The sequence below is a fragment of the Panulirus ornatus genome, chromosome 68 (assembly GCF_036320965.1).
Source record: "Panulirus ornatus isolate Po-2019 chromosome 68, ASM3632096v1, whole genome shotgun sequence".
Classification (NCBI taxonomy): domain Eukaryota; kingdom Metazoa; phylum Arthropoda; class Malacostraca; order Decapoda; family Palinuridae; genus Panulirus; species Panulirus ornatus.
The window spans coordinates 22,770,120-22,794,124 of NC_092291.1; positions in this window are offsets into that span (position 1 = coordinate 22,770,120).

The following is a 24,005-nucleotide window of genomic DNA, read 5'->3' on the forward strand; positions in this document are numbered from 1 at the left end:
TGAACATACTCGTAGCTGCCTCACACTAGCCCAAATTCCAAGGCTTACGAAGGAGAATGTGTGAGGGACTTGTTATATGTACGACTGTGTGTGTGTGTAGAGGTGTTCGGCGTAAACAATGGTGTGTTGGGCTGGCCCAGTATTCCAGCTTCTCTCTGTGCCGCCGCCTGACTGCCTCCGACTTGTTCAAGTTTCGTGGTTGACGAAGCAGAATCGTGGGACTGCCAGAGCAAGTGGATCCCTTGCTTTTACAGTCTCCCTTACTCCCTTAAAAACGCTCTCACGCTCTCTCTCTCTCTCTCTCTCTCTCTCTCTCTCTCTCTCTCTCTCTCTCTCTCTCTCTCTCTCTCTCACACACATGCAGTTCCCTCGTTCTCTCGACTGCACATCACTCTCTTCCATAAAGACTGCTCGGAGCATCGGTCATGCAGTAAACACTCGCCAATGACTCTCTCAAAATTCCCTCACCCGCAGCACTAGTAAACAACAGACCTCTCCTCCAACACCCACACACAACAGACCTCCTCACCTCAAGCTCCGACAAATGGACGCTCAGTCTCGCTTCTCCAATAAACCTCACTACTCCACGACCTAACGACCAAAAAACATCCTGCAGCTCAAGCTAACGGCTTCGAAAACAAACTCAAATAAATATCAAAGAAAAAAACTCCCGAGAACTCATCATCCACAAAGCTCTCATCCAAGAAACTAGACTTAACAATCCAAATCACCCTACACCTTTCTACAACCACACAACCAGGAGAGTGCAGAGAACATGGACAAGGATTACGACTTACAACACTTCTCCAGCATGCCATACCATTCTCTAACACCTCTCAGTATCCTCAACCTGTGCAACCAGACTCCCAGCCCACCACCTTCATCGTCACCGCCTGGACCACCCTGCAGGAACCGCCTCCGACGACCTGTCCATCCTGATTCTACAGAGCCACACCTCTGCCGAAACAGCCTACAGTCATAGCGGGAAAAAGAAAAGATCACACTTCCCACACACCCATACATCGTCCTCGAGAGTGCACACAAGTCTGCTGGGAATGATGTCATATGTACGCGCTTAATGTTCTAGTTGAGTTTCAGGAAAAAAGAAAAAATATCCGGCATTTTTTTTAGTGAAGGGAAAGATATATCTTCACTCAGTCATGTAAATAAAGTTCTGCCTCTGTGAATAACATGCAAATATTAAAAGCCATGAGCAATATGCAGAAAATAGGTATATATAAAAGAAAAAAAACGATCTGTAGTGGGAGATCATGGATATAGTAAGGAGAAACAGTGTAATGTGATTAAAGAGATTCACGCGTTATGCAGACGAGGACCACGCATACCACCAGGCCAGCCAGGCCTTCCCATGTCCACTCAACGTGCGCTCTGCCCATGATGCGACAGGCATCAGGGTAAGGGGCAATCAAACCATGATTGGGGAGGGGGAGGAAAAATTTAGTGGATGAGATGAGATGCAAGACTCCATCCCAGCTAACCTAACCTCCACCATGCGTTCAGCTCTCCCACGCCAACATAAGAGGAAAGTATGCTCTTTTTTCAGGTATTTTCTTTGACAAAGTATGGTATAGGAATTCTAGAGATATTTTTCCCGTTTTCACCCAAGAGAGGGAAATTTCGAAAGAATTCCGCCCAAAATCATACCTCTGGCGATGGAGTGATTAACTATAGAGTTTTTTCACTGTTGACAAATGGCTCACACACGAAAATAATGTGCCAACAATTATGGAAAAAATTGGGGTTAAGGAACTTATACAAGTTGGGTCCTTCCTTTTGCTTGTACTGCTGCCAGAAGAAGTCAAACCAATTTCCCTGAAAAAACTTCAGCGTCTTTGAATTATCATTGACCCACATCAATTATGCTTCGTGACAGAAGTGCGTCCTACGGTTTCAGACACCGGTAAGAAATATTACACATTATGTAAGAGAGGCTGACAGGTAAGGGGTCATACGTGAACCAGCATGAAATATAGATGAAATGAACATTCATATTGTGTACGAGGGACTAGATATAATGAAAGGGGAGTTCGGCGAAGCATTTTTATGGAGTTGATGAAATATGACGATGCTTGGCGACTGGAAGCAACTTACGCGTAAATGATGGGAGTGTGAAATACCTTTCCCTTCGCTTGTTCTGTTGGACAGAAGGCCCTTTTCCAAAGTCTCATTCTGAATACAAATGACACCAGCTTTTTCAATTATCTAATTTCTTTACGATTTACTGTATTCTATCTTATTTTCCTCTGAAATCTCTTCTGATATTCAAATCTTCATAGTAAGTACTTCTACCAAGTGTTGATTTGCAGGTCAGACTGACTAACTTATCTGTAATCTGCGGAATATGGCATCTTCAAAACCTGGTTCGTGCCTCCGTCCTGTTCTATAATATAGCACTCATTTGCATAGCTCTGTACGCACACACGTGTCTTTATTTACAATTTTTTTTCATATTTCTTAACGAATACCTATTTGTTCTGGTAGGTCATTTTCTTTGTTGAGAAACCGGATATTCGTTCACTATTTCCAAAATACTGTTACCTAGGACGAACCTTAATGCCTTCAGCTATTTCATGCCGAAAAATTCTCTCGCTCTCTGTCTTTAGTAACACTGCAGCCGACATGGCACTGGCAAAAGCAAGCCCAAAGCCATAACCACCTGGGATAAGGATAACAAGTGAACGCGAGTTAAAGGAAAAAAAGTTACAGGGATCAATATGTTCTCAGGCGATTCACAGAAAACTATCCATCTGGAATTGCGATGGGTCGCAACGTAAGCTGAAAGCAAGAGACAAGTAGTTGTTCTTCGTAACTTAGTTTCAACAACGTCATCTTTAGGAGAATGATCAGACATCCTGTCATTTCATCTATACAATGGAAGGGGCAAGTTGTTGATTTTTGTCAGGTTGCTGGGAAAGTTTCCGTTGAATATTGTGTTGAGGTATGTTTTTTAATTTCCGGAATGTTTCGTTTTCTTGAGTTTCTAATGATCATACATCCTGACACAGAAAAGCTTATATCCAAAGCTGCTTGGTTGAGGAACTTGACGCCAAGTCGCTGATGTCTGATTGCTCCGATACTCTCTTCAAACTGGCCAATCATAGAGCACCATCTCTCACCGTTTTCCCTCGAGCGAGCTGCTCGCTTTGGCTTTACTTTCTCACTTTCTCACTTCTCACCGTTTACAATGACAATCCAGTAATGGTGAAGTGGGGTTATAAGTAAATAGTGGGCTTGCTTTGGTAAGTCACTTTTCACGCCGTCCCTCTGGAGGGAGCAGTACTGGCAGCGAGAAGAGTGAAAGACAATACAGATATGGACAACCTTTCCTATCCTTGTCAGCGGACGGCTACTTGGTCACAATGAGCTTCAGGTCTGCATCCTGCACATTCAACGTACACAGTGGACTGGTCATGGGCTACCCACTCAGCGTTGTCCTGACATGCCTCTTTCTAGAGACATGAAACTCAGTATACAGAAAACCCACCAACAAGGGTGACTTTAGTCAGTCTTAGCACAGTGACATGACAAATTCGGGGGTAGTTCTTGCATTTCTCCCGAGGCTCTTCTGTATGTAGATCAGAGTTCTTGAAAACAATGTAAAATACATTACAGGATCATTCATGAACTTGGGTTACCTCAAGAGCATGTTAATCAAACTCAAAGGAAAGTCACAGTGGATTATGGATAAGGGTAACTCCAGCAGTACGAGACGTTTAGTGATACTTAACTCAGGACGAGCAACAAACTTTTAACAATTTTTTGGGCAAACGACAACCGTGGACGTTGCGAATACGTCAGAGAAAGACATGAGCTATCACGAGCATTAAGAAAAGGCAGATAGATATAGTATAGTACACGAGATTCCAATGCGACTGATGTGAGAGGAATTATCATGGCGAGACTAGGCGGGGATCAGAGCAAGGCCAGGGGGAACAGTTAATGTCAGACACCACCGCACCAGTAGTGCTTTGGTGTGTGACATGTGGACGAGGAGGGACACTTGCCAAGGTGGGAGTATGCAGAAATTCTACGCCAGGGATCACCGAGGAGCACAAGAAAAGCATTGGTAGCCCACGTTACCTTTAAAGGGAACGGTAACATCAAAATTTGGACCGGGAGAATTCTTGGGTGAAAATGACAGCAGATATAGTGCACAATGACCTACCAGTTTGCAGCAGGCGAGCGCGAGTATCGGCCCCAATCAGGTAGTGACTCTTCTCAGTCGAATTCCTCGATCCACCAATTTTGGATTTCAGCTCGTGTATATGTAAGGATGTATCACAATTCTCCTGAAAAATTCGTTGTCGATACTACTTGTGAGAAATAAATTCCTGGCTCTTGATCTTTTCTTTGTTAACTTTCACCCTGTTGTCACAGTGGGTAACGCCTGTTCTTTACCAAACGGAAAATCAGGTGTCTACTCGGTTCCCTTTAAAAACCGCGGTAAGGTGCATATCAGTAGCATTGGCAAGTCGTTAAGGAGAGGATTCAACAACATTCTGCAAGGAAGACATTTGAGTACAATTTTCAAACATGAAGAGGATTTCGCCCATCCATTACACAGACACTAGACTAAATCAGATCAAAACGGATTTCACATATCTACTACGTTGAGGATAAGACAAAATCAGAGATCATCATCATGTCAGAGCATCAAGGACACCAAACGATTCGTTATCTTATAGGCTCTGATCAAACACAATGACCCTGATACTACACTGAAGAGATTTCAAAATAGATCCGAAGGTCCCGTCCTACTCAGTATTCCAAAAACAATGAACAGTATCTTACAAGGATAGAGACCAGCCAGTGTGTGAGTCTTCCCTGCATTAAAAGACGCCCTTGTCTCAGTCGACGCCGCTGACCAAGGATTAGACTATGCAAAATTGGAATATGGACAAAATTTGAATTTACTGACACTGAATAGCTGTATGCAGGCAGCTGCTCCTGGCCACCTGGTCGAGATTCAATGAGTCTAGAAAGTATGACAAACGAGAAACTCAAATTCTGGCCAAACATCCGACACCCTCGTTGTTTGTGGCGACTTCAAACGCCCCGACATGAATTCAAGGCCACAGACCCATCGCCATCAAAAGCAAACGTCAAGCTATTAGACATACTGTACAATCGCACAGTGACCCAGCACGTCCACAAGCCGCTAAGCCAAGCGCCGAGCATAATCTTTCACCCCAAAACTGAGGGAAAAGACTGATGTGAACCAGACCTGATCGAAGACGATGTTATCCAAAGTCCCTACACAACGTGTATATGTTCCGGATGGCAGCACGGCTGGGCTCAAACAAGGTATCCAAAATCCCACCAGAGTTCCTCAACCAACAGACTGTAGATGAAAACTGGACACCACTGAAGATGTCACAACATACTCGAATAATCACATCACAAACCAAATGGTCAAGGTGATTTCTCCTGGATCAATAAGATTATGACAATACGCAAGAGGTTGTATTCCAAAAGCAAAATCGACCAACTGGCACAAAGATCTCTGCAAATGAAGATAGATCGGTCCATTACCACCAGTTAAAATCAATGTTCATCAAGAAAGATATGACCAATATTCTAAACAAAGAGACTCCTCACCATATGTTTCTACACTAAACCTGGAAACTGGAATGGGAGGGATTGCCAAACAAATGGCCAACATCAACACCCTCAAAGCCACAGGGCCGGTTGAAATACCAACAAAAGACCTTCAGAGCACGACCCAAAAACTAGCACCAGCCCTGCAATTCATTTTCCGACAGTGCTATGACACTGTGGTCAGAAAAGAATGAATACACATCCGAACCTGGCAACTACGTGCGCATCTCCCTGACGTGCATCACCTGTAGAAGAATGGAACGTCTTGTCCCGGGCCGTCCAATGACACTTCTTTCGATGCACGACATCCTGGAAAATTTCCACCATCGGTTCAATATATAAGCTCTCTGGGCCCCGGCTCATCACAGCCGTACATGGCTGGCACAGCTGTCATGTTGGACTTCATCAAGAATGTCGTCGACACCGTATCTCACACACAAGCTTATGAAAGACTCGAGAAGGTAATGTGTTCCAAAATTTAGAGGCGTAAGGAAAGAATCAGTTATCAAAACGGCCTAACTTCTAATTACCTATGGCCACACGGTAATCATGTAACGCAGCAGCTTGCCAAGTAGTACGTGGGATAATTGTGAGGGTACACAAGCAGCCAGCTCTCGGGAGCTAAAACGAAAATAATGCCACATAAACGAACATGTTTGTCTTTTGCGTGGAAAATAATATGCTTAAGAAAATTTTGATATCTATCGGTGAGGCTCTATTTCTATTCACCTTACACTGAGGAATTCCTTACATTGCACAAGTAGACAACTACCGAATTAAATTAGTATATATAACTGGGAAATTACCAACAGCTGACGGTGTAGATGACTATCATTATTTCCTTCTCCCACACATATGACGACCTTTGTAACTACCCTCAGCTCGTTCTCGAATATATGGCTGAAGGATGTGATTCTAGCGTCACAGGTATCCTGTCTGGGGTAGTTTGCCATACTATGTATACATAATTATCGTCAATATGCAGTTTCTGTTAGATGGCAATATTCAGTTTCTGTTGGATGCCAATATTCAGTTTCTGTTGGATGCCAATATTCAGTTTCTGTTGGATGCCATATTCATGAACCTTCCTCGTTTCAACTGCACACGTAGCCGATATCCGTAGACTCTTTCCCGTGACCCGGATCAGACTAAAGGTTCTCCCTTCGGAAGGGTGATGGTCTGGGATCAATTGTCATAGCTGGGGGAGAATCGTGGCTTTAAAGGTTCCTCATTTATTCACAGTTTCTTTGATCTTCAAAATACGTTCTATTGGCTTCAATGCAACTTGACAAAGTAATATTGTCATTCATATCCACATCACAAGATCACAAGTTATCTTTTGTCCAATTCATGCGAACGAAAGCGATTCACTGTAGGTTCGGATTAATCCCATGACAACATACAACCCCAAAGCAAATGATAGGTAGCAAGACGACCAGAGAGGGCGTGGAAGACCTGCTTAATATTAACCGTTTACCACAGGCAAGTCTCATCACGGGTTCCACCACCATATAGTTTTCATGCTGTCAGTACAGAAGAATGGATGTCTTGGCGGCGCTGTGTCATTTCGGAGACACAGATTCTTCCAAACTACTAGGTACTAGGTCAGCCAGCTCAGTTATGGTCCAAACAGAGCACGCACGAAGCAGGAAATCATACGTTACTGACAGAGGGGAAAGTATTTCGTACACGCGAGGTGGAATCAATGCAAGCTTAAACGAAAATAAAGTTCTTTGTTAAAAGTATGTTTCCAGAGATTCAATGTGTACGAAGTAGCATATACTATCCAATATCCACAACGAGATATCACAGCAAGATAACCTAGTATATAAAAGCTAAGATATCGTCGAACTGATCGTCTGCGAAATATCTATCTCTATGGACTTCGATTAACTTATAAAATCTGATTGTCACCATAGGAGGAATGACCTATGACATAAGAGACACAGTTATTCTTCAGGAGAAAAACTAAAGCCCAGTGGCTTCGTCACACATAACCAGTGAAGAGACAACATTACAGGAACACAAACCTGACTGAGTCTCTGGTGGAGGTCTTAACCTTATTTAACTCGTCACAGCGGTGGGTGTTAGGTCACACTAAGCAGCCCCGTGCCTCTCCAAACTATATTTACTAGTCCGTCCTTAACCAGACACCAAATGCGCTCTTGCCAATCACTAAACGTACCTTCTATGACATAATACCTTAATGCATTGAATAGCAAGACTTTAGTGCCAATTGTATTCTCTTTAGAAAATGCAAAACATCAAAACATATCTAGGTTATGTTCCATGGCTAAAAGTGGACTTCTCTTTCCACAGGATGAACTCTTTCACATGTGAAAACCAAACTTAAAGAGTTCTGGATATCAATGCCATTTAGTTCTTTTACCGATGGGAGACATTCATATCGAAAATGAAGGCAAATTATCTTGATGAGATAGGGTGAATCAAAGCTTTTAACGATGTCACAAGCCTAGCAAAACTCAAAACTAGACGTATATGTGTTCGATGTTATTGAATTTACTAAAAAAAAAATCGCCTCATTTCCCAATCAGATGATTAGGAGGTAATTATATATATATATATATATATATATATATATATATATATATATATATATATATATATATGATCACACTATCTGGGAAATTAACGTACACCATATTTCTTTTTTTCCCCTATCAAAAACCGACTGATTTGCTCTGAATTAATCTCCATAAAAGCTCATCATTGAAATAAAAACATTTACATCTATTATCAAAGTGAACCGAAACAAAGTTTCGAATAAGCTTTTGCCATTTTTCTGCAAAGTTCGTGGTATCAGCTGACGAGTAATGATTAGATACGAGACGTATTGACTGGGTAAAATGGCGAGTAGGATGGACGGTAGTGTTAAGTGAGAGGGCAGAGATAACAGAGTAAGAGCAGAAGTAGCAGCGAGCGAGAGGGATGAGTGTGTGGAGAGTGGGAAGAGGAAGATGGTGGACGAGTTTCAAGGTTTTTGTGCGCACTCCAACACTCATTAGTGACTACTGTCCTATAAAACTCACTCCTTTTATATCAGACACGAGACGTGTCTCAGCGAGTCCAGCAACTCGCTAAAGAATCATCTGCTGCTACATTTTACATCACCACAGACCCACTAAATGAATAATCCTCGCTCAAAATTCTGCTCACAGACTCCAGTTTCAACAATGTCCACCACTGTGCCCTTATCAGAATGGCGTTCGTCCACACCACACTAGAGCACCGCCACCTCCCAACTTAGAGAGGCAGAGAGGGGGGCGTGGGTGGGTGGGTGGGGGGGGGGTGTATGGTGGTTGTTCAAGCTAACTTCTCCAACGCTACTACTTAATTCAGCTACAAACAAAACAAAAACAAAAACAAAAACAGACAACCAAATGCTACCAGTCATACTAAGTTCGTTTACAACATCGACTAACTTAATGTACACTGACCTTTTTTCTTCTTCCTAGTCCGCCGGCGAACAGGTGTTCGGCGTGTCATTCGTAAAACAATATCATCAATATCAACTGTTTCTGTACACAACGAACAGCACTGTGAAATTTTCTAGATTTTGTGATGAGCTGGAGAGTCATCCATCTCGGTATGGTCTTCAAAAAGTCAACTTGCTCGAAAGAATTTACACCACGCCCAGCGTACGTGACCTCCACGTTTAGAATGATGAAGCCGTCAATAAATCCACAGGCGTACGGTAAGTTCAGCAAAAGACGATCATTCTTACATATTCAAATCCTCAACGTAAGAGTTCTTGACACGGAAATGCGATTGAGTCAACAAATAGTTTCAGATACTATCATGTAGTGTCATGGAATTTATAGTCATGACGTATGACACGTCATCATTTAACATACCCCTACCAAGGAGGAAATCTTGTGGAAATGAATTCTATGGAAATATAATTTTAGCTTTTACAAATGTATAGTTTTTTGATATTTGAAATTATCAGAAATTGGTTTTTCTATTTCACGAAATTTGATATCTGATTGGGCCTGCAGGGCCTTGACACCTAGAGAGCAAGTGCTGGTTCTTAGGCTGATGGCTGGAGGCCACCGAAACAGCCTTTGATCTGACGTTTGTTATGTAGGGACGTGATGCAAATGCAGCCACTTTCCTCTCCATAACAAAATCAGAAACTGTATCAGATATTGAACTAGCAGTCATCTATAGAGAGGGATATACTTGAGGGGGATGCAAGTGAGTGGTAGGATAAGCTGATGCCCGTGTTGTCCTTCATACTTACACTCGTATGTGAGATGAGGACCCTGGCCTCATACCCTACGTAGTTTTGGCTGTGTGCTGAAGTATAAACGTGCATGTACGTTTTAGTATACACTATACAGGAAGGAGTGTAATCGTCCAATTGATACCTGCAGTTATTATTCTACGATGCTGTAAGCGACTCATCGCTTACAGCATCGTACATGACGAACAACGCGCTGTGAGGGAGTGGGCGCCATTCAACTCACAGTCTAACATTTCACAGAGAACGTTACGCTCCGTGACCTATATATCATAGACAGATATCCTCTACCACGATTCTAATTACACTATTTACATTACTCACCCGCCCACCATATGTTAAACCTGACGGTATTTTACTTGTAACTTTGACTGCGCATTCAACCTTTTTTTTTTTCTTTCTTTCTTTCTCTCGGGATTATTATTGTCCACGAATTCATTGTTCTCATTTCCAAAAACCTCGGCAAAAATTACCGGGGGTTCAGTCATGAATACCTTTAGCTTTTATCCATGTTAAACGAGTCGCACTCATTTTGATTCTTTTTTCCTCCTCGAAAAAGAAAAGTTTTGTTTGGTATAAGCGACATGATAACGTTCGAATCCACCCGTTTGGCCTTGGCTTAGTTTGCAAAACTGACCCAGAGAACAGAGAAACTAGATTTTCCTCGACCTGTGTGGGCCTTAATTAACGACAGCATTTTTAGGACCATTTTGTCAATATTTTCTTGCTGCTTATGATCTCCGTCTTACAGCTGTTTTTACTTCACGTTCGTGTTTTTAGAAACCTACTCCTTCGAGATGGAGGCTTTACGAGCGTCGGTCTCCTTCCTCTGTATTGTACAAATTGTTAATTACAAGCTGTGACTCCTTGAAATAACAACTACCTAGAATGAATGTTTTATTTGCAGTGTCTCAAAGAATACTCGTCTGTGTATTCATCTAAACCGATGTCCTTGGTTAACATATATTGACAAAGTGTTAAAAGGACAAAACAACAACACGATTTAAAGCATGCCAGCTCTCGCTAGCGTATGAAATGATCTCTGAGATCTGAGGAAACATGTGCTTCAGTGATTTCCTTGCACGAAGCTTCACTTATGTAAGAAACCCGTGAGGTCACGAGTGGAACAGCTTCATCAAAGTCCTTGAAACTTTATAACATCTTCCCAGAATGAAACAGCCATGAACGATGCTCCACGACAGCAAATAATGGAGTAGCGAAAACAATAACATGAAGTGTGGAACTGGCAACTATGCGATTTATCAAACTATTCTGTCCTTCAGATGCACGATATTCTTTAAGGAGAGAATCATAACGAACGAAAGCTTTATTCTGAAGAGATGTCACGTAAATTACTAAAATCGTTTACATAATACTAAGGACCAAAGTCCTATGAAGAAATTAAAAAACTGGTGTGAAGTGAACAGCGACTCGGGAAAGACAATCCTTCGTCAGCAGGTATGTGGTCATTGGTGTAGACCAAAGGTAATTATGACTCCCTCTTCCCAACCTTTTATCTTTATAATGGCAGTATTTTTACTGAGTCCCCCTTGAACGTTTCCACATAGATGCAGTACGTAACTAGACATGGGAAAACGGAGACACATTTGCATCACTGTACGTACAGACAATGCTCACGCATGGTTTCCTTGGAGAATCGTTTTCAAGTCTTTATCAAAACTGCCATCATGACTTGTGGAGCAAAGTTTCTTGCTCCTAATACATGGCGCTCATAGTCTATAGTCTCCAGTGTGAGCTGTACAGTACAATATGATTGAGGATAGCGTCATAGCAATCCCTCCTTATCACTGATATCTGGACTATATTATAATCTCTATCCTTCGTAAAACTTTATCTAATAGTTCCTTCACTTGTTCTATCCCTTATTTCGTTTCTAACAGGTTTTAAGCACCCTAAAGATTAGCAATTAGACCAACCACAGTATCAGTAATGAGCTCTATATCAATTACCCTCTTCCTGCCATTAATCATACGTCTGGAACCCACGGGATATTGTTGCTCAAGTTTGCGTCTCCCAGAAGAACGTGTCAGTCAAGTTTGGGCGACAACAGCAACATTCTGGGAACTCTTGTAAAGCTTTGGTCTCGTTGCTTATAATTTCCGTCTCGCGGTTATTGTTAGCTCACGCTCAGGCTTCCACACACACACACACACACACACACACACACACTCACACACTGAAACGAAAAAAAAAAATATTACACAAACATTCTGAAAACTATTTCCTTTCGCACAGTCTCTCTCTCTCTCTCTCTCTCTCTCTCTCTCTCTCTCTCTCTCTCTCTCTCTCTCTCTCTCTCTCTCTCTCTCTCTCTCTCTCTCTCTCTCTCTCTATTACTTTTTTCTTTACTTGTTCGTTTCACTTTCTTTTCTTTGTCTCCTTTCATCAGTGACTTTACCCTTTCATTACTATTATTTATTTCTTTATTCTATTTCAAGGTATATAACAATTCCTATCTACGTATTCGTGTTCTCCAGTCATACTCATCTCTAACACTTGACCTTACAACTTTATTCTGCTTTGCTAATTCTCTCCTTACTCAGTGTTATGACTTGATCTAATGTTGTCTCTTTTGTTCTAAGGCTTTACCACACCGTCTTGCTCCTTCCTTCGCTTCATAGCTTCTGCATCCACTTTCTTTCCTATTCTTCTTCTGATTTTCCTTCACTTTGACAGTCTCTTCTCTTGCCTTGCTTTTTTCTCTCCCTCCTACACCACAATTTCTTTCCTCTTCTTTCTGATTCTTGTTTTCATTATCTCCTCCTCGATTCTCACTTTTCCTCTACTCTCAAGTGTTCTCTCCTATTTACTCTTTCCTTCTACCCAGTTTTATCTTCCCTTCTCCCCAGGCTTATCTTCCCTTCTCCACTTTCTTATCTTCCATACACTTTCCTCCTTCCTCTTATCAATCTCTTCTCTTTTACCCAAATACTACGTCCATATTTTACCGAGCCCTTATCCTCTGTTCTCATCTGTCCTAACTCTATTTCCTATTACGTCTGCAGCGTTCCCTTCTCTTCCTTGCTGCCATTTCAGTTTGAATCCCTCCAATCTCCCTCCCGCTCTCACACCTTCCTCCCTCACAGTCTTCTTCCTCACTGCCTTCCTCTCCTTCTTCTTCTCCTCCTCCTCCTCCCGGACACCCCCGTCTTCCGGCACCCCTGGCGTCGATGACGGACGAGGTCCATCCTCCGTGAAGTTATTGCTGCCTGGCTAACTTATGAGGGGAAAGATTATCATATCAATAGAACTTCAGCTACTCAGCCACAACTTGGATGAGAGCGTCTTGGCCTAAGTTTATTCCAGGATTTATGAGTTATACAATGAGGCCAAAGTTCGGGGAACAAAGATAACTTGTTGTGGGCTTGTCTTGCCCAATTGTTGCTTAGGAAAGATTGATTGTATTTTTGTTGTTGTTGCTACTGTTGTTGTTATGTGGTAAACTGCTGCCGTAAATTCGTAAAGTCTGTGGCGTTTTCCTCTACTTCTGGTGGGTTCTGAAGCACAGTAGAAGGTGATGGTTCGTTGTCCGCCACAAGCAACCTTTACACTCAGTCATCCATTCGCTTTCTGCCTTTTCCTTACTCAACCGTACCTTCCACCCCTTACCCATTTCCATCCACCTTATCTAAATACCTTTACTAACTTCTTTATCCTATCGTTACCTTCACTCATCTTCTCTGCCCTTTAGCCAGCCTCCCTGACGTCTCACCATCTTATTCAACTCTCCTCATCCACCTTCCCCAACCTCTCGCCCTCTACACCCACACACCTTACACACTACAGGAGGATCACGTAGCATAATTGATGTAGAGGATCATGTAGCATAATCAATGTGCTCCTGCAGCACCAGGTGGATTGAGCGAGTGGTTACACTACACTGTACGTGTGTTGGGTCAGTCTGTGTTGCTCGTGCTGCAGATTGTCCGTCTGGATACACCCAGCTCATCCAAGTGTTGTTGGCTCAGCTTGTGCTGCAGGATTTAAGGGTTCTCTCTGACGTCTGCTGTTCTCACACATCTCAACCTTCCGCTTCCGTAAACAAGGTGACAAGGATCGGTAACTTAGTATGTGAGGAGGTTTCCCCTCTTTGCTATATCATTTATTTCCATATTTCCCATTTTGCAAATCTATCCCTATTGAGAGGAATTATTCTCACACCACTAAACAAATTACTGATCACTATTCCCACCATGAATCAAGCAAATATATTTACCATCTTATAGAATTCTGGATATATGATAAAAGTGTGTCTAATACGTTTAGAGTATCGCTTAAACAAATGGCGTTGTTGTCTTGTTTTTTCTTTTATTATACTTTGTCGCTATCTCCCGCATTAGCGAGGCAGCGCAAGGAAACAGACGAAAGAATGGCCCAACCCACCCACATACACATGTATATACATACACGTCCACACACGCACATATACATGCCTATACCTCTCAACTTATACATATGAATACATACACAGACGTATACATGTATACACATGTACATAATTCATACTGTCTGCCTTTATTCATTCCCGTCGCCACCCCGCCACACATGAAATGACAACCCCCTCAACCCCGCATGCGCGCGATAGGTATGCAGAAACTTTATATAACTTTATGTAAATATATATATATATATATATATATATATATATATATATATATATATATATATATATATATATATATATATATATATATATATATATATATATATATAAAGGTGTCTGTACGACCCTACTGTCTCACCTTTCCACTAGCATTTCCCTCAGGGACAACCCATCTGATGGCCAGCCCCTACAGCGGATCAAGGACCTCACAATACCGGCGTCCTCACCCACCAGGCAAGATATAACCACAAAACCCCGGCATCAAAACTTTTGAAAATAATATCCTGTCTTCTGTACACCATTTCTCTTCCCCTCTTATATTCCTTTTTCCTGTCTGAGGTCACGACTTCTATGATTCTTTTCTTCTACATTTCTTTACCAGAGGGTTGTACTTTTTGTCTGTTCTAAGAGGGACATCAAGAGGTCAAATTGACGTTATATTTGCACCACAATAATGAGAGTTAAGTTTTGGATATTGGAATACGTTGCCTCTTATATCATTTTCACTATTTGAAAGTACGGGGTACGTTCTCATGGGTTGTGGGGTCTTCATAATGAAGGAAACTAAAGTATATCTGGGTTTTTATGTACCATTTTCATTGAACTAGGGGGAAGAAATAGATCAGACTGAAAACCCTACAATGTAAAATGTTACAACTTTTAACTAGAGTATTATCCGTGTGTTGATCACATTCAGCAAATATGTAGGTTTTATTGATATGATGGTGTGTAATGTTTTGAGTCAGTGTGATTGGATATGATTGAACTTGGACACCAGAATGCATGATAGCATTATGGAAATATATTTACAATTACACACGGTACATATATTTCGAAAACGGGGACACGAACTAACAGAAAACGAGATCCTTCACGATATAAAAATCAACAAAGATATATACATCTCTCGATATTGATATAGTGAGATATTCCTGCCTGATGCTTCCAGTTACAAAAAATGATTTATGACTGAGGAGCGGGAAACACGCAGTGGCTATATTTTCTCTGGTCGTATAGTATGTTCAGTGACCCCCCCCCCCCCCCCCCCCAACACTTCCAGTTTACACAGGCATCGAAATTCTGATTGATTCTTAATGACACTGGAAAGTATAGTAAATAATGAGTTTTACCTACCATCTCTTTCTCTCCCATTGGATATACATATATGTATGCAGTCTGTTGTGGATGAGAGAGCTTGGGAGGTGAGTCAGTTGTTGTTCGCTGATGATACAGCGCTGGTGGCTGATTCATGTGAGAAACTGCAGAAGCTGGTGACTGAGTTTGGTAAAGTGTGTGAAAGAAGAAAGTTAAGAGTAAATGTGAATAAGAGCAAGGTTATTAGGTACAGTAGGGTTGAGGGTCAAGTCAATTGGGAGGTAAGTTTGAATGGAGAAAAACTGGAGGAAGTAAAGTGTTTTAGATATCTGGGAGTGGATCTGGCAGCGGATGGAACCATGGAAGCGGAAGTGAATCATAGGGTGGGGGAGAGGGCGAAAATTCTGGGAGCCTTGAAGAATGTTTGGAAGTCGAGAACACTATTTCGGAAAGCAAAAATGGGTATGTTTGAAGGAATAGTGGTTCCAACAATGTTGTATGGTTGCGAGGCGTGGGCTATGGATAGAGTTGTGCGCAGGAGGGTGGATGTGCTGGAAATGAGATGTTTGAGGACAATATGTGGTGTGAGGTGGTTTGATCGAGTAAGTAATGTAAGGGTAAGAGAGATGTGTGGAAATAAAAAGAGCGTGGTTGAGAGAGCAGAAGAGGGTGTTTTGAAATGGTTTGGTCACATGGAGAGAATGAGTGAGAAAGATTGACCAAGAGGATATATGTGTCGGAGGTGGAGGGAACGAGGAGAAGTGGAAGACCAAATTGGAGGTGGAAAGATGGAGTGAAAAAGAATTGAGTGATCGGGGCCTGAACATGCAGGAGGGTGAAAGGAGGGCAAGGAATAGAGTGAATTGGAGCGATGTGGTATACCGGGGTTGACGTGCTGTCAGTGGATTGAATCAGGGCATGTGAAGCGTCTGGGGTAAACCATGGAAAGCTGTGTAGGTATGTATATTTGCGTGTGTGGACGTATGTATATACATGTGTATGGGGGTGGGTTGGGCCATTTCTTTCGTCTGTTTCCTTGCGCTACCTCGCAAACGCGGGAGACAGCGACAAAGCAAAATATATATATATATATATATATATATATATATATATATATATATATATATATATATATATATATATATTCCCTGGGGATAGGGGAGAAAGAATACTTCTCACGTATTCTCTGCGTGTCGTAGAAGGCGACTAAAAGGGGAGGGAGCGGGGGGCTGGAAATCCTCCCCTCTCGTTTTTTTTTTAATTTTCCAAAAGAAGGAACAGAGAATTGGGCCAGGTGAGGACATTCCCTCAAAGGCCCAGTCCTCTGTTCTTAACGCTACCTCGCTAACGCGGGAAATGGCGAATAGTTTGAAAGAAGAAAGAATATATATATATATATATATATATATATATATATATATATATATATATATATATATATATATATATATATATATATATATATATATATATAAATATATATATATGATCTTCCCTCGTGTGTGTTGACACGGTAGCAACAACTGTCTGTCAACAAGGTCGTTATGGCGACAAAGAACCCAACAATTAATTTTTTTGCGCGCGCTTGTATATATGTGTGTGTGTGTGTGTGTGTGTGTGTGTGTGTCACAGGCTGGGGTGGGGGTGAACATTTTTCGCTAAAAACAGATAACGCTCCTTTCTCATCCGCTAGTGTAAATAGAATAGCGTTATCATGGCCGAATTGCGCATTACCTATGACGTAGGGAAAAGGCCAGAGGAGTGTCCATTGTGAAATATGGGGTGAAATGCGGCCATTGGTGAAGGAAAACAAAAAACGAACGAGAAAAAACGAGGGAGGGTTGATGCGAGAGAGAATATATATATGTATACCATCCACAGCACACTGTGACCTTTCAGCTAGCGACATTAACACACATCACATCACCCCACATGCAAGACCCAGCACACTGGATCAGGTGCGTGGCAAATTGTATACTTTCTTTCATTACACTCTCCATCGTGTTAACTCCACTGATGGTGAACCAGGGCTTATTATCCCAGTCCTGTAAACTACTTCAGTATCGCTCTCAAGTGCTACTCTGGTTCATTTTAATGTTTTGGGAATATTTCTCTTCAGTAGACTCACAGGAATCTTCATTCATAGTTCCGGTATTGGGTTAACCCCACTTGTTTTCGTTTGTCTACTTTAACCGTTCCCACCTTTGTTTTCCTATGCCCGTAACAATTGGTCCTCACTTTGTATGTGTGTGTGTGTTGTGTGTGTGTGTGTGTGTGTGTGGACGTGTGTGTGTGTGTGTGTCGCTCTCTCTGCGAAGTTTGAGTTCTTAGCATCGCGTGCTTTAGGTAAGCTGTCGACAGCTGGGAATTCTCCATTCCTCAGAGCTCTGAATTTCTTCGATTCCCTCAACTCCCTTTTCTATTTTACATGGCATTATATGTCTTCCGTTATCACCTTTTTCCGTTTGAACTCTCAGCTGAGGGGTTCATCCTTCCATTTACCTAATAGTTTACTCTATCATCTCATACCTCTAACATCATCCCATAACCTAACCTTCATAAAGTCAAGGCAATCTTTGAGGTGAAGAGCCTATATAGTTCCTCTAATGATAGAGTGTGTATAGATAGAAAAGAAGTGAAAAAAAAAAATAGAATCATCTAAGAAACTTCAAACACCATCGAACAGAAATAAGAATATTTTCAATGGATTTTTGACCTTTTGACATCTTGATTGTATAGCAACGAATCTTGATAAATTGAAATTATAGCCGGAACGCCTCATGTTTACCATGACTTTCGCTAAGCAACTCAGAAAAATGTTCTAGTCAAGTGGATTATTGGTGGCAGGTGACGTATGTCCATCAAAGAGCATCAGGTGTGAGCAGGGAAAGTTTATAATCCTCTTAGAGTGGCATCACATCACATCTGTTGCCTGTTAACGATTCGAATACTATTTCCTTCGTCAAACAGCGTTCGGGATTCTCTTATTTCCCTTTTATCTTCTCATGTAGACGACCGGCCGGCAGGCAATTAGGAAATGGAGGACTTAAATCTAAATGAAACTCTGCTATCCTTGGATGACCGCATTTACAGTAACTATTTCGTCTATAACTTGAAATCAGGTGAATAACTTTTCAAGAGAAGAGTAGAGAATAGGTGAGCACGGGAGTATAACTAGGTTGACACCAGTGTGAAGTAATGTAATGCGATTTCGTAGCTCAAGCTCAAGCGTAGTCATGAGAGTGTAAGTCCATATGGCACCTGCTTCAGAAGGATCGTCCCCACGTTCACCCCAGCCGTGGATGGGTGGTATCTGGTCTTACACACACACACACACACACACACATTACTCCCTCGTGTACCATTGGTTGAGGAACTGGAGTTCCCCACCTGCACCAGACCTCACATTAGAGAGTTGGTTAGAGAGGAAAGAGAATGGAAGAAGAAATTGATGATAACACGGGGATAAGACCGAGATATAGAAAGGACTCTGAAAGCACATAATTTATATAAGTGCTTGTCAACGTCTTAGAAATAAACCCAAACACAAGGTCCTCTATAGGCCTTGAATCCACCACCCTCAGATTACGAGATCAGCACACAATCATTGTGTGAACAAGGCGCCTGCACCTTTGAACCTGTGTGGAGAAGAACCGTAACCCAGAGAGAATACAAGAATACCACAACCGTAAGAATCGATTCGATAAATGTATAAAAGTAAAGGACTCGAGTTTACTCGAGTTGCCCCTCCATGGATTCCAGCACTCTCAGTAATGCACCAGAGGACATATAGCATGCAGAATGTTTCCTGAGGGTACACCGCTCACAACCTCTTCTATAATTCTTGTCAGCGCTTAGATCTTAACACCACGTTCGGAGATAAACAGAATCCCAGCTTTTAAAGCAGTAACGCACACACACACACTCGCCATTTTCTGAATACTTTTCCTTCCCATTTTACCTTTCTCTAGTATCTGTTATGAAAAGCTATGCCGATCAAAGCATATCCCGCTCATCTGATAACTGGATAAACATAAAGGAACGGTAAACTCAAACCCGTTAGACTATCAGTACAACATAACTATCTAACATATCAAAGTATACAAAGGAAATAAAGAAAACATTTAGGTGTGTACCCATTGCGAGCAAAAATGACTTGTATCACGTCGTTTTCATTGTACATATATTTAAGATACAGGGTTCAGGCCTTGAGCACTACAGCCGGCAGCCAATACACATTACTTTTGGATTCAAAACAGGATCCTGAAGAGATATTTCAAGTCCTACAAGCGCCAGTTATCTTTGTGATGTTTCTCCCTCGACATTATGACAGTGTATTCAACAATGTTATGATAATCAACACATGTATGAGAAGGAGGAAGAACATGTAAGTCCTCATACCACAGTATTACAGTGTATTCAACAATGTTATGATGATCAACACATGTATGAGAAGGAGGAAGAATATGTAAGTCCTCATACCACAGTATTACAGTGTATTCAACAATGTTATGATAATCAACACATGTATGAGAAGGAGGAAGAACATGTAAGTCCTCATACCACAGTATTACAGTGTATTCAACAATGTTATGATGATCAACACATGTATGAGAAGGAGGAAGAATATGTAAGTCCTCATACCACAGTATTACAGTGTATTCAACAATGTTATGATAATCAACACATGTAGGAGAAGGAGGAAGAACATGTAAGTCCTCATACCACAGTATTACAGTGTATTCAACAATGTTATGATGATCAACACATGTATGAGAAGGAGGAAGAATATGTAAGTCCTCATACCACAGTATTACAGTGTATTCAACAATGTTATGATAATCAACACATGTAGGAGAAGGAGGAAGAACATGTAAGTCCTCATACCACAGCCGCGTTATAGTCGATATCCAACTACAAGCAGATTTTGAGGTCCAGATGGAAGCCGCTACCATGATAGCGAGCCGGTCAGCCAGCGCCTCATCATAGAGTGTCATCACGCACGTCTTCCACAACTCTACCGCCCGTGATACGTCCCTCTAGGTCGAATTACCACAGCCTCGGGTTCCTCTAGCATTCTGGACGAGAGGAGACTTTAATTAAGCCGAGCGTGGTCGGCATGGGGGAGGCTTCACCATACAAGACTTAGGCTAGCTAGGGTCGAGTTGGCTCGCCCGGGGTCACTGAGTGTGTGTGTGTGTGCTCCAGTCCGCCTGCCCTTGTCTACTGAGTGTGGCACCTCTCTGATGTGTACGGGGGTCTATAATGTACCTCTCATAGCGGCACCTCTCTGATGTGTACGGGGTCTATAATGTACCTCTCATAGTGGGACACCATTCGTACTGTGTGTGATACGAAGGGTTGCAAACACGATCTGAAAATGGGTCAACCAAGATTTGTTATATTGGTCTTTCGCAAGATGCAAACACCATCAACTGTGATTCATCCTTTAATGAGGTTGACTTTGTAGAATAATGGTTTTTAAATCTCCTTTAGTTCTCAGAAGAGAGTAGAGAACCAGAGCTGGAATCAAAGGGTTTTGAGACAGATTTGTGTGTGTGTGTGTGTGTTTGTGTGTGTGTCTGTCTGTCTGTCTGTCTGTGTGTCTGTATGCGTGCCCACGTGTGTGTGTGTGAGAGCTTGTGCGTGCCTATGATTACTACTTGATTTTACGAGGCGAGAGTTATATTCTCGTGGGATCCCATCTCTTAAACCCCTATTGCCTCTCATATAGTTTCTCGAACCTCTTAATGGTCCCTACATTCACTGCTCGTTTATTTGGCTTTGGCTCGTCCCACTCGTAGAGGGGTAACTCTGTGCTCTTCTCTCCACTGAAGATCTTATTCCATATGTAAGCTGAGACGGTAGGGGCAACTGAGGCCCTAAGCTAGACCATCTCAGTAACGCTAAATATATATATATATATATATATATATATATATATATATATATATATATATATATATATATATATATATATATATATATATATATATATATAATATATATATATATATATATATATATATTCCTATGAGTCCACGGGGAAAATGAAACACGATAAGTTCCCAAGCGCACTTTCGTGTAATAATCACATCATCAGGGGAGACAAAAGAGAGAAATATGTCAGTTGATATACATCGAAGAGACGAAGCTATATATACCCTAACCTGAGCCATGTACCGATTTCATTTACCATCCCCGAGGGATGGATAAACAGCCGTGTTGAGTGTCGGCCGACTGCCACTTCCGGGATTCGAACCTAGCGATCGATCCTATGGGCCCGTGAGTGCATCACGGTCGGGAACAATAAGCACTACACCACGGAGGGCCATAGTAACGTTCATGGCTATTATCTTATCCCTGTGTAGCTTATCTCCTATACTTGAGCCTCAGATATTAATTGATCATCAATGGACCACTTATGGTAAGGCTACGTATGCAGGTCAATATTTTGTTAATACATGATCTGATCTGGGTCTGCTGCTTGGTGTAATACAAGTATTTCCGGTGAGTATTTCTTCAACATTGGTATTTGAAAGTAATTCTGACAATAATGTGTTTCTAATTCACCAGTGCTACAACTCCCCTCATATGCTATTCTGATGAGAATCTTGTGTATTCTGTCCCTCTCGAGGGTAATTTACTGTGAATGTCTCAATTAGAGGATTATAATCATAGCCAAACCTCATAATTCAATGTCCCATCTGCCTTATTACCTTCTTCCTTACGTTCGGTATATTTCATAATTAGTCTCAGTCGAATATGAAGAAACGAACTTTGTATTTTTATCAATTACATGAACTAGTTCTCCAACGTATCTTTATCTCCATTCCCACTGTCCCAGTGTAGATAATGTAGTGATGGCCACAGGAGAAAAGTAAGTTGTTTTTCGATATTTGAGATTCCCTGGCGGACTTATTACAATATCCACATAGACTACCCAGATAGCTTCCTCTTGTAAATCATAATTATCATCAAGATATGATAAAAAAAAAATATTAACCGGTTGTATTCAAGCATATAATCACTTCATTTCACAAGAGAAGTTGTCTTCATATATCATACAACAGTAAAATAACTGTATATTATTGCACCACACAGAAGCTCTCTGGCCACTGATTTGTTTGCCTCTTCATCCTTCCCATTGTCCTTAATAGACAATGTCGCTTCCAAAATTCCGTCACATATATCTTATGAATCACATGGGTGCCAGTCCGGGTCTACGCCTATGGGATGAAGGACGGAGACAGAATGCAGGCTGAAGTAGCGCGTCACGTCACTTTGGCCAACGAGCTATAGAGAAAGCTTCTAAAAACCGGTTTTTAGAGGTTGAATCTTCAAGCATAAGTACTTGAAAAGAGAGAAGCCGGACCGTTAAAGCCCCTTGTTGTAGTGGTGTCTTGAGAGAGTTTAGCCGCGTGTTTTGGCTGGATCCTTTTAGTCTGGTCGTTTGTAGGTGCTAGACTGTGGAACGTATAATCGCTTGTTGGACTTGGGAAGTGCTAGTCTTGCCGCTTGTATTTCTTACACGCTGGAGGAAGGCCGCTTGTTACGGCCAGGGACATTTTGCTCTACCCGCTTTGTAAGTAGACGTATAAGTAGAGCCATTTTAAGACGGTGGTGACGTTATAATTTTGGCTGTTTGACTGTAACAGAGGAAGTTCTTGATAAACTGGGTTGTTCTCACACGCTGGTGTTGCGTGTCTTGCCTTCTACACTAGTGTCGTTCCCCTAGAGTTGACGCCTGGTCACACACTGCTTCCTCACCGACGTCCATGAGTTGGATGTTGGCCACATTCTTCCTCATGATGAAGAACTGAAGGCTGGCCACACTGCTCCTCCTCAATGGTGAGGTGGTTGATGGCTGGTCAAACTGCTTCTCTGCCGTTGATGATGAGTTAAAGGCTAGCCACTTTGTCCCTGATGATGGATCGTTGAGGAAGGCTGGCTGGCGCCACACTGCTCCTCACGGTGGACAGTTCAAAGTCGTCCAGATTTCTTTACCCCGTCACCTCCCTGTCTTATCCCTGTTACAGATAGAGTATGAGAATCTAGTCCGAAGTGGTGAGGGATTGAGGAAAATCCACACGTTCAAACACACAAACAAATACATACAAACATTCACATACCTGTACACACACACACACACACACACACACACACACACACACACACATGAATACAAACTCTCATATATAACGTAAGGCATCGTCTCATCTGGGATTCTGGTTTGATGCCTTAATAAAACCGTCGATGCAGACAGGCAGCCGACAGCGACCACTACGCCTGTCCAACATCGACCATATAACGCTTATGGAAGGTATTAAAGACGCATCCCCCTCCCATACTTCGACAGTTACGGGGTTGTTCCACTAGTACGAAGTCTAGCAGCACTAGAAT